We start from the raw sequence: 9,606 nt of genomic DNA, 5'->3' as shown, positions 1-9,606 counted from the left end.
TCAATTAAATTTTCAATCTATTAATTATTTAACTAAAACATTATTGCAATTAAATTACTTGTAACTAAGCGATTATTAAAAATAATTGCAATTAAATATTTACAATTAAACCATTAATTGCACGTTGCAATTAATATAATTGAAATTTAACCATTAATTGCCCATTGCAATTAATTTAATTGAAATTAAACCATTAATCGTCCATGGCAATTAAATTAATTGTAATTAAATTTAATTGGAATTTAATCATTAATTCCACATTGCAATTAAATTCATAGCAATTAAAATTAGTTGCAATTAAACCATTAATTCCACATTGCAATTGGTTTATTTGGATTAATACCTGTTAATTAACGTTTTGATTGTTTAAAGTAGCAATTAAAACTAACAATTAAGTACCCTATTTAACTTTACGGATATCAGATGAACACGATTTATATATATTTATGCATATGAAATTGCTCTTAGATATATCGCTTCATTAATAAAATTAAGCACTACTCCTTGGTAGGAAACATTACTTTCATAATATCAAAAGTGACATAATTACGAAAAGTGTGACAATCCCTGTATTTTAATATGCTAAAGGATCTTTTTTTAGTCTATGGTAGTATATCGTAGGTAGATGGCGAAAGCATCTCCACAGAACGCCGAAAAATACAAAAATACACTAGGTTTGACAAGTGCTACTTAGTTCCTCCGTTCCTCACTACGAGGCGTTAGTTGTTGGTTTTAACTTCCTTCCCTCCCCAAGGCATACATTCCCTTCTCCCCTCCAAACTTGTATTTCGAAACATTCATTACGAAATAGGTCCGATTGACACACTTTTGGTAATTATGTCCATTTTGATAATATTCATTGTTTTATTATTTTCTTTGTGTGTCGTTCATATTTCTTTAGTTTGTCGAATGTAACTATAAACTAGCGACGTGTTTGTTTGTTTTGTAGGTGGTCGGCACGGCACGCGGTGCAAAGGGTACTTACCTTTCGCTCCAAATAGGCCAGATTAATTTTAAGGATACCGCACACTCCAATTGGACAACTAAATCAAGCATCATTCTCTCCTCAATACAGCCCAAAAAGATCGCGCCTAGTGCCCTCTTAAAGAAATTAAGAAGTGTCGGTGATTCATCGCAATTTATGGAACGCTAATTGGGCAAAAATAAAGAGATCAGTAAAATATTTCTTCATAAAGCATAAAGTTTATATAATTATGATAGAAGCAAACATTAAAAGCCTATATTGACAGCACCTCTGTACTACGTAGCTTTTTTGCTTCAGTTAAATGATTCTGCGTCATTTTGTCTTTAAATATCATTATAAAATCACCCTAAAAACTGAACCGGATTAACACTAATGGGGGCCCTGTGCCAAGTATAATTCGGGGCCCTTATTTTTCGACTTTTATAATGTCTAAACGCAAAACATCAATTAGCTCTGAAAACGTTGTAGGGTCACATCACTTGGTTACTTTCCATCGATCTTACAAAGTCCGTAGCGCGCGTATTTTTTTTATGAACGTGGCTCGCGCAAAATCGCGAGAGTTTCTTTCGTCTAAGAAATTAGGAATTAGTCCACGCAACACCTCAAAGGCCACTAAGTTACCCCCAACCTCGGAGGTCTCCTTAGATAGCCCCAACTTCGGGGGCCCTGTACCATAGCAACCTTGACACATACCTTAATACGGCCCTGCCTCCACACAATTTTTTTTTCCGCAACAAAGTTCCTAAAGTAGCCCAATTTGGCGGGAAACCGCCCATCTGGCAACTCTGTTTCGCTCCCACTTACTACGCTACGCATTTTCCATCGCACTACACATTGGTTCGGACGCTACTCTCCAGTCCGCGCCCTTTACAATAACCTGTTTTAATTGTTAGTGTTTAATCAAATGTATTAAAAGATTGAAAATTTATTAGTGAAAAGTCACGATTAATAATTGGTTGGTTTTTAATTGTGACTACACTTTATATCAATTAATCAATTGTTAATCGTGAGTTTTCACAATCACAATTAATTAATTGTTAATTTTTATAGTCGTGATTAACAATGGATTAAATGTTAATTGTTAATCATGAGTTTTCACAATTACAATTAATTAATTGTTAATTTTTATAGTCGTGATTAACAATTTATTAAATGTTAATTGTTAATTGTGAAAAGTCACGATTAACAATTAGTTTGTTTTTAATTGCGACTACAGTATATAACAATTAATACATTTTTAATCGCGAGTTTTCACAATTACAATTAATTAATTGTTAATTTTTTTAGCCGTGATTAACAATTAATTAATTGTTAAGTTTTAGTTGCCCCAGCAATTAAAATTTGCCCAACACTGCTTATCAAGCAACATAATTCAGCTCGTAGTATGTCTTTTTCTTTAGATTTTTTTTTATCCCCCAGCCCTAATTCATATCCATGGCGGCCGATTTTAAAACTCATTAAATATTTCCATTAGAATATACATACTTCTGAACTAAACACGCGTACTCCTTTACAATTTAAAAATTTCTTAGTTTAATGTTACAGTTTCAAGGCCCAAATTTCAGGAAAGGGTTTTAAAATATATGAAACGTGAGGAAAAATTGATGGAAATTATTTTAGAAATATATTTTGCTTTTTAAAATAATTCCAAAAAATATCTCTTTAATTCTAAAACATTTCTAATATTTGTGCCTTCATAGCTCCGAACTACCCCTTAAATCAACCTTCCAACTGCTTTGATAAAAGCATTTTTTATTTAATATAGTCTTTGGTTTGGATACAGTTGTGGAACCGAACGCGGTTTTACTGGTAAATAACGAGCGTTTAGCTCCTAAGCCAAAAACATGGAAGTGATGTTCCGGCGCGATTTAGGAATGTACCATGGCCAACTTCTTAACTGTGCATTATCGAGTTTTCTTTCTCTTCATTCCTCTCTGTTATTCTAAAGCCATCCGCTATCCATCTTTGGCGCTAGGAGTAGGGTGCTCAGGAAAATGGAGTAGTATAGTTATCTATCCTTTGAAGAAATGTTTATAAACGTCGATTTTTAATAACGCCGTTTCTTTAATATTGGTTAAACCAAATCCATGTACCAATATTAATTAAATTAAAGTGCTTTTTTATTTTTTATTCAAAGTCTCCTTGATTTAATTTTAAAGGGAATATAGCCTCAAGTATTTATTAAGGTTTTTTTGTTTTTTATGTTAACAATTTTGGCGGGAAATCACTAACCAGCGCCAAAAATATCTGAAGCCATAGGAGGGAGCGGGAAATGGTCGAAGTGTTGGTGCTCCACACCAAAACAAATGAGGTTATATTCCCTTTAAATAGGGTTCAATTTAAATATCTTACGTATTTCCAATTTAAATAAATAATAAAATATTAAATATATAATCTAAAATATCAGAGAAAGTATGAAAATCTAAAATAACAGATGAAATATGAGCATCTAAAATATCAAAGAAAATATGAACATCTAAAAATAGCATATAAAATATGAATATATTAAAAGATCAAATTTTTATTTTAAAATTAATTATAAAACAGCTATTAGAAAATTATTAAGTTGTTTTATTATTGTTTTCCTAAATTTAAATTTATTTAAATTTGTAGAGTACTTAAAAAGGAAACGTTAGTCACGATCTTTAAATTTTTGTAGAAATTTTACTGATAAAATTGTCTTGGAAAATTAGCGTGTAAGTTTAAACTAGTAAACACTTTAAAATATTTTCAAATGAGATTTAATCTATTTTTTTTAGAAATACTTTTTGCAAACGTAACCTTAGTCACGATCTCTCTAAATAAATATATTAAGTAATGTGAAATTAAATATACTTTATTCCCGATAATTTCCACTAGGGCATGATTTAAATTTATTTATTTTAGTTCTGAGGTTCGTGGGTTTAGTTTACTCACGTGTTTAATATTTTGGGTGGAAATATTTCCAATATCGGACACCGTGGCGCTACAGGCGGTGTTGCTTTAAAATAATCAAGCGCGCAATCTAGTTTCTGGTCCAGGAATTTATTCTTTTCTAGTTGTGTAATTCTGACTCTCTTCCTCAGATTTCGATACTTAATAGTTCTACTTTGGTTTATTTATAGGACCATTAAGTTAGAAATGAAGAAATGTTTCAAATTAACCTAACAGTTTATTTCGAATCGATTCAAAACGTATCAAACGAGTTGTGTGAACCCGGCTAAATCGTTCTAAACTGATTCAAACCCCGTTTTCTACCACTTATAGCTAATATCTAAAATATCCGGTAAGTCCGGAACTGAAATGCTGCCAACAAAAATTTAACGCGGACATACAAACTACGTTCGCGAAATTGTGCCATAATAATTATAAAATTTAACTCGGAAATTCAAAATACGTACGCGAAATTGTGCCATAATAATTATAAAATTTAACTCGGAAATTCGAACTACGTACGCGAAATTGCGCAATAATAATTAAAGAAATAACGTGGAAATACAAACTATGTACGCAAAATTGCACAATCACAATTAAAAATTTAACACGGAAATTCAAAACCAACACCAGGTAAGATTCGATTCTCAACGAGAATTAGGTGGAGGAGCTTTAAACTAATCACTACCTTAAGCGTTACTTATAACGTCATCGAAACTTGAATAACTACTACATACGCCAAATTGCGCAATAAAAATTAAAAATGTATAAGGAACAGGAGGAAAGCCGTAATTTCAATACGACGTAAGAATTAAGGGGAGGAGTCTCAATCTAGTTACTATTCGAAAAAGCTTGGTTTCCTCCATTCGAAACTGCCCCCGAGGGCTCTCCAGAACCCGCGGCACCATATAGTATCGACGAACATCTTCGGGAGGGTGGCGGACCCCAAATGGCCAGAAAGAGTTTATCCGAAACATATTTGCAGGCATTCCGCTACGCACGCGCCTTCGAATGTTAATAAACTCCAGTTTTAAAATTGCAACACGTTACGTCAATTCGCGTCTGATACTATATAAAGGGTTGAGAACGACGCGTTTTAGTATTAAGGAAATTTCATCCGATAAAAGATATCCGTTCTCGGCTCCAAGATGAATAAGAGTATTTTGGTGAGTTGAAATTATTTGTTTCGATAACTTTAGTCAGCGGTTTAGATATTCACTCGTTCAGGATGCTATAAGAAATATGTTTACGTTAATACTAACGTCGACCAATGATTCTTAAACAAACATTTAAAATTAATATTAATACCGAACTTCGAGCAATATTTATTAAAACGATATTAAAATTTTATTAATTTCTGGGGTTACGTTTACGTATTAAAATGAAATAAATTTGCATTAGAACGATTTACAAATCGAAAGTGACGTAAATGTTTAAAATTAAAGTTAATAAAAACCATGGTTTTCTGTCGGAACCAAAGTGTCTATGGCATTTGACATTTTCAACGCTGCTCAGTGGTATGTGGCGATGGTATTTCCCTCCAATTATTTGTCTATTCCGTAAATAACGCATTGCGGGTTATATTCCCTATCAAGGACCAAACCCCTGGTTATTGTAGCGATTGGATCTGGAAGAAGTTGAAAATAAATAGCCAACCCAATTAGATTTAAGTGTCACAGTTCAGTCTGCAAACCTACAAGCTCTATTTTGGAGTTAAATAGGTTTTCCCGGAGAAGCATTTAGCCCTTATTATCATCCCCATATGGTTGGTTTTTTTTTCATAATTGTTCAAGAGGTTGGCAGCAACTATATTGGCTTTATTGAAATCGATGGCACTATAAGTTCGGAGTAGGAATTATGAGGAGAATTTGAAATCCCATTTCACCCCGAGACTAATCTACACTCTGGTTAATTTTACGTCAGGAGTTTTCCCCCAAGCATAAGCAATAAATGATTTCGCAGAATTTTCTTCGAACAAAGCATCGTTTACTAACCTATAGGAGGAAAGCACCTCGAGATAGGTTCGAACGATTAAACTTTGCATAAAGTGGCAGGAATAGAAGCGCATACAGACTTTTCTTCAAACGATACTGTGTCCCTTTAAGAACGAAACGTTGAAACTATAATAATTAATGTACAATCTGTAAATGACGAAAAACATTTCTCTCTTTCAGATATTGGCGTTAGTGCTGCTGGCCGTTGTGGCTCTTAGCTCTGGTCAGCGCGGCGGCGGCGGACACAGAGGAGGTAAACAAATAATAATCCCTTACAACTGACAATTATTATCTAAATTTCATTATTCATGTGTTAATCTACTATTTACCAAACTAATAGATTAAAAAGTAAATAAAAAATAATCTATTAAGCTATAATGAACCAATATAGTAATTTATCATTATTATTATTATTAATGTTAATAACTTATATTAAATGTTAATAACTTATATTAAATGTTAATAACTTATATTAAATGTTAATAACTTATATTAAATGTTAATTACTTATATTAAAAGTAAATAACTTATATTAAATGTTAATATCTTATATTAAATGTTAATAACTTATATTAAATTTTAATAAATTATATTAAAGGATAATAACTTATATTAAATGTTAATAACTTATATTAAATGTTAATAACTTATATTAAATGTTAATAACTTATATTAAATGTTAATAACTTAATATATTACATGTTAATAACTTAATATATTAAATGTTAATAACTTAGTATATTAAATGTTATGTACTTAATATATTAAATGTTAAGCACTTAATGTATTAAATGTTAATTACTTAATATATAACATGTTAATTACTTAATATATTAAGTATTATTACCGTTAACCTATAATTAATTGGTTTACTAACCTTTAATTAATTGATTTACTTACCTATAATTAATTGATTTACTAACCTATAAATAATTAATTTGCTAAAATTTAATTAATTTTAAATTTATTAACCTATAAAATATTAATATATTAATCTATAATTAATAAAGTTTTTAAATTACTAACATATAATTATTTAGTTTTGAACCTATAATTAATTAATATACAAGCCTATAATTAATTAATATATTAATATATAATAAATAAAAGTATTAATTTAAAACGAATTAATTTATGAACCTATAATGAATGAATTACAGGCGGATACCACGGAGGCGGAGGTGGAGGTGGATACCATAAAGGCGGAGGCGGAGGCGGATACTATAAAGGCGGAGGCGGAGGCGGATACCATAAAGGCGGAGGCGGAGGCGGATACTATAAAGGCGGAGGCGGAGGTGGATACCATAGAGGTTAAACCTCCCTAATCAGCGAGGACAAAAAACAAGTGGATCGAAAATTAGTAGACCATGAACCAACTAAGATTCCGTGCGCGTGAGACGGTTCGAAAGTGAAGGATGAAACCACTTTTTTAAAATGCCATCAACATTCCGTCTTCATTTGGTTTATTTGTAAATATTCATTTTTAAATAAAAATATTATTAATATAAGAAACTGTGCAATTTTTCCCCAATATACCAATATTAAAGAAACGGCGTTATTAAAATCGACGTTTATAAACATTTTTTAAAATGATAGATAACTATTCTACTCCAATTTTCCTGAGCACCCTACTCCTAGCGCCAAAGATGGATAGCGGATGGCTTTAGAATTACAGTAACGCAGCGAGAGGTGAAGAGGAGGAAAACTCGATAAAGCACAGTTAAAAATATATTAATTTCTACTCGATTTTTAGCTCCCCAATCCCGCTAAACAGTGTATTTTCGAACAGATAGAACTTGGACTTGCAACCAAACTGAGTCTCATATTATCGTCCATTATAATAGTTTATTCCGCCTTCAGCATATTTACCCACTAGAGGGCTCTTTACAGAGAAATACTTCTTGATTGTACAATAGTTCTGAATATCAGTTTGGTTATCATTTTTTTTTTTAGAATTATCTTATATACTTCTGCTACAATCGGTCGTCAGAAACGTTTCTTCGTATAAGTATCTCTGTTTCTTAGGCTGTTGTTTATATAGACTTATCTCTTTGTCCACTATTATAATAAAGCAATAAAAATAAGTACGGTATAAAATATTTTACATTACTGTTTACGTTCCATATTTTAACATGAACCTTAAATCGTAAATGTTTTCTACCGTTTGAAATTCTACCGCAGCGCTATCTCAATATCAGACTACAAACGAGATAATTTTAATAGAGCAAAATAGAAAATGACAACTAAAATACATTTAGCTGCGGTGTCTCTACATGGATATTCACCAAAAATGTGTACGGGATTTTGAAATTCGGGATTTCACGCTGGATTTCAAGATTTCTTTACGGTTCTTTGACTTTTGTCACACATATCGCGATTTTACGTCGGATTTCGTGATTTCTTGCCGGATTTCGAAATTTTGCGTCAGATTTGAAGTTTTTAAGAAAATCTCTGGATTTTGAAGAAAAGCAGGCCAGATTTTGGATTTCTTGATTTTTGTCACACATATCGCGATTTTGTGCCGGATTTCTGAATTTCTTGCCGGATTTCAAAATTTTGCAAAAGTCTCTGGATTTTGAAGAAAAACAGACTGGATTTCGGATTTGTGGGAAGGTGTACGAGATTTCTGTGAATCTCTGACCCCTCGGGCTGTCATTGGGAAAAGCAGAAAAAATTAAGTTAATGATTCCGTTCTTTTAAATAAATATTTTCACGTTTACGTTAAATTTTCTTTTTCCGTGACATTTTTATGGATTTGTGTTCCAAGCTGTAGTCGGTTTAACCAACGAGCGTACAAATATCTACGTGGCGATAAGGACTGTCAAATCTTCGCGAACTGTCCCTAGGTTTTGGAACTGACAGGTAACGATGCCCTTTAAATTTCCATTAAATTAGATAATATAATAATAATAATTTCATATACGCATGTATACACTGTAGGGAGATGCTTAAATGCCTTAAGAACTCTCAGGCAAGTGACTCTTGTAATCTTCAGAAGCAGAATGAATTAAAGGACAAAATTAATCAGGAGTTAAAGGCTATTAAGGAAGAAATGAAGCTTCTAATGAATATGATTGATGATAATAAAAAAAAATTCACGGAGCTTGCAGACAGTTTCTCTAACTCGCAAAAAGAAAAAAAAGGTGTGGGCCTAATCTCGGTTTTGACTGAACAAGTTGAAGAAAATGTGAAGAGTATCGCACAAATAGAGGGAAAAGTGAGGGAAAATCAAAAGAGAATTAATAAGCTAGATATGGAATTGAATAACGATGAAGCACGTACATGTACAGCTACTGATTATGATGAAGGTACCCCAAAGGAAATTTCTGATGCAGTATCGGGTAATCAACCGGAAATGGTAGTACAGGATGAGCAAACACAATTGGAAATAAATACTCAAGGGTGGAAAACAGTAAATAAAAAGAAAAGAGTTCCGAGGAAATTGATGTATTCCGCTACTGAAAAAATCCATGAAAATACGATTCTAGCTGAGAAGGATAACTCTGAACAAGATGGTACGAAATCGTTTAAAGTCAAAGCTGTCGATCCTGATGAATCCTACTTCATTGGTAATTGTGATTCTGGTACAGACCCGGACACTGTCTATAACTACTTATGCGAACAGGAAATTAAGATAACAGGCATGCGTGTTTCTCAAAACATAGTTCTGATAAAGTTCGGTGTTTCGTAATAAATTCAGTGAGTGACACCAAA

The 9,606-nt window shown here is 32.1% G+C and overlaps 1 long non-coding RNA gene across 1 annotated transcript; it reads left to right on the top strand.

Annotated features, from left to right (window-relative positions):
- The first annotated feature begins 5,007 nt into the window (after positions 1-5,007).
- LOC149951447 (uncharacterized) lies at positions 5,008-7,343 on the top strand. The gene is made up of 3 exons (XR_016480038.1): positions 5,008-5,064; positions 6,073-6,145; positions 7,053-7,343. It is a non-coding gene; the product is annotated as an uncharacterized LOC149951447 (long non-coding RNA).
- Positions 7,344-9,606: the final 2,263 nt, after the last annotated feature.

Source organism: Leiobunum rupestre, chromosome 3 (genome assembly GCF_980474605.1).
Source record: "Leiobunum rupestre chromosome 3, qqLeiRupe1.1.hap1, whole genome shotgun sequence".
NCBI lineage: Eukaryota > Metazoa > Arthropoda > Arachnida > Opiliones > Sclerosomatidae > Leiobunum > Leiobunum rupestre.
Note: the sequence above shows the minus strand (reverse complement) of the source record. Positions and strands in the feature narration are given on the sequence as shown.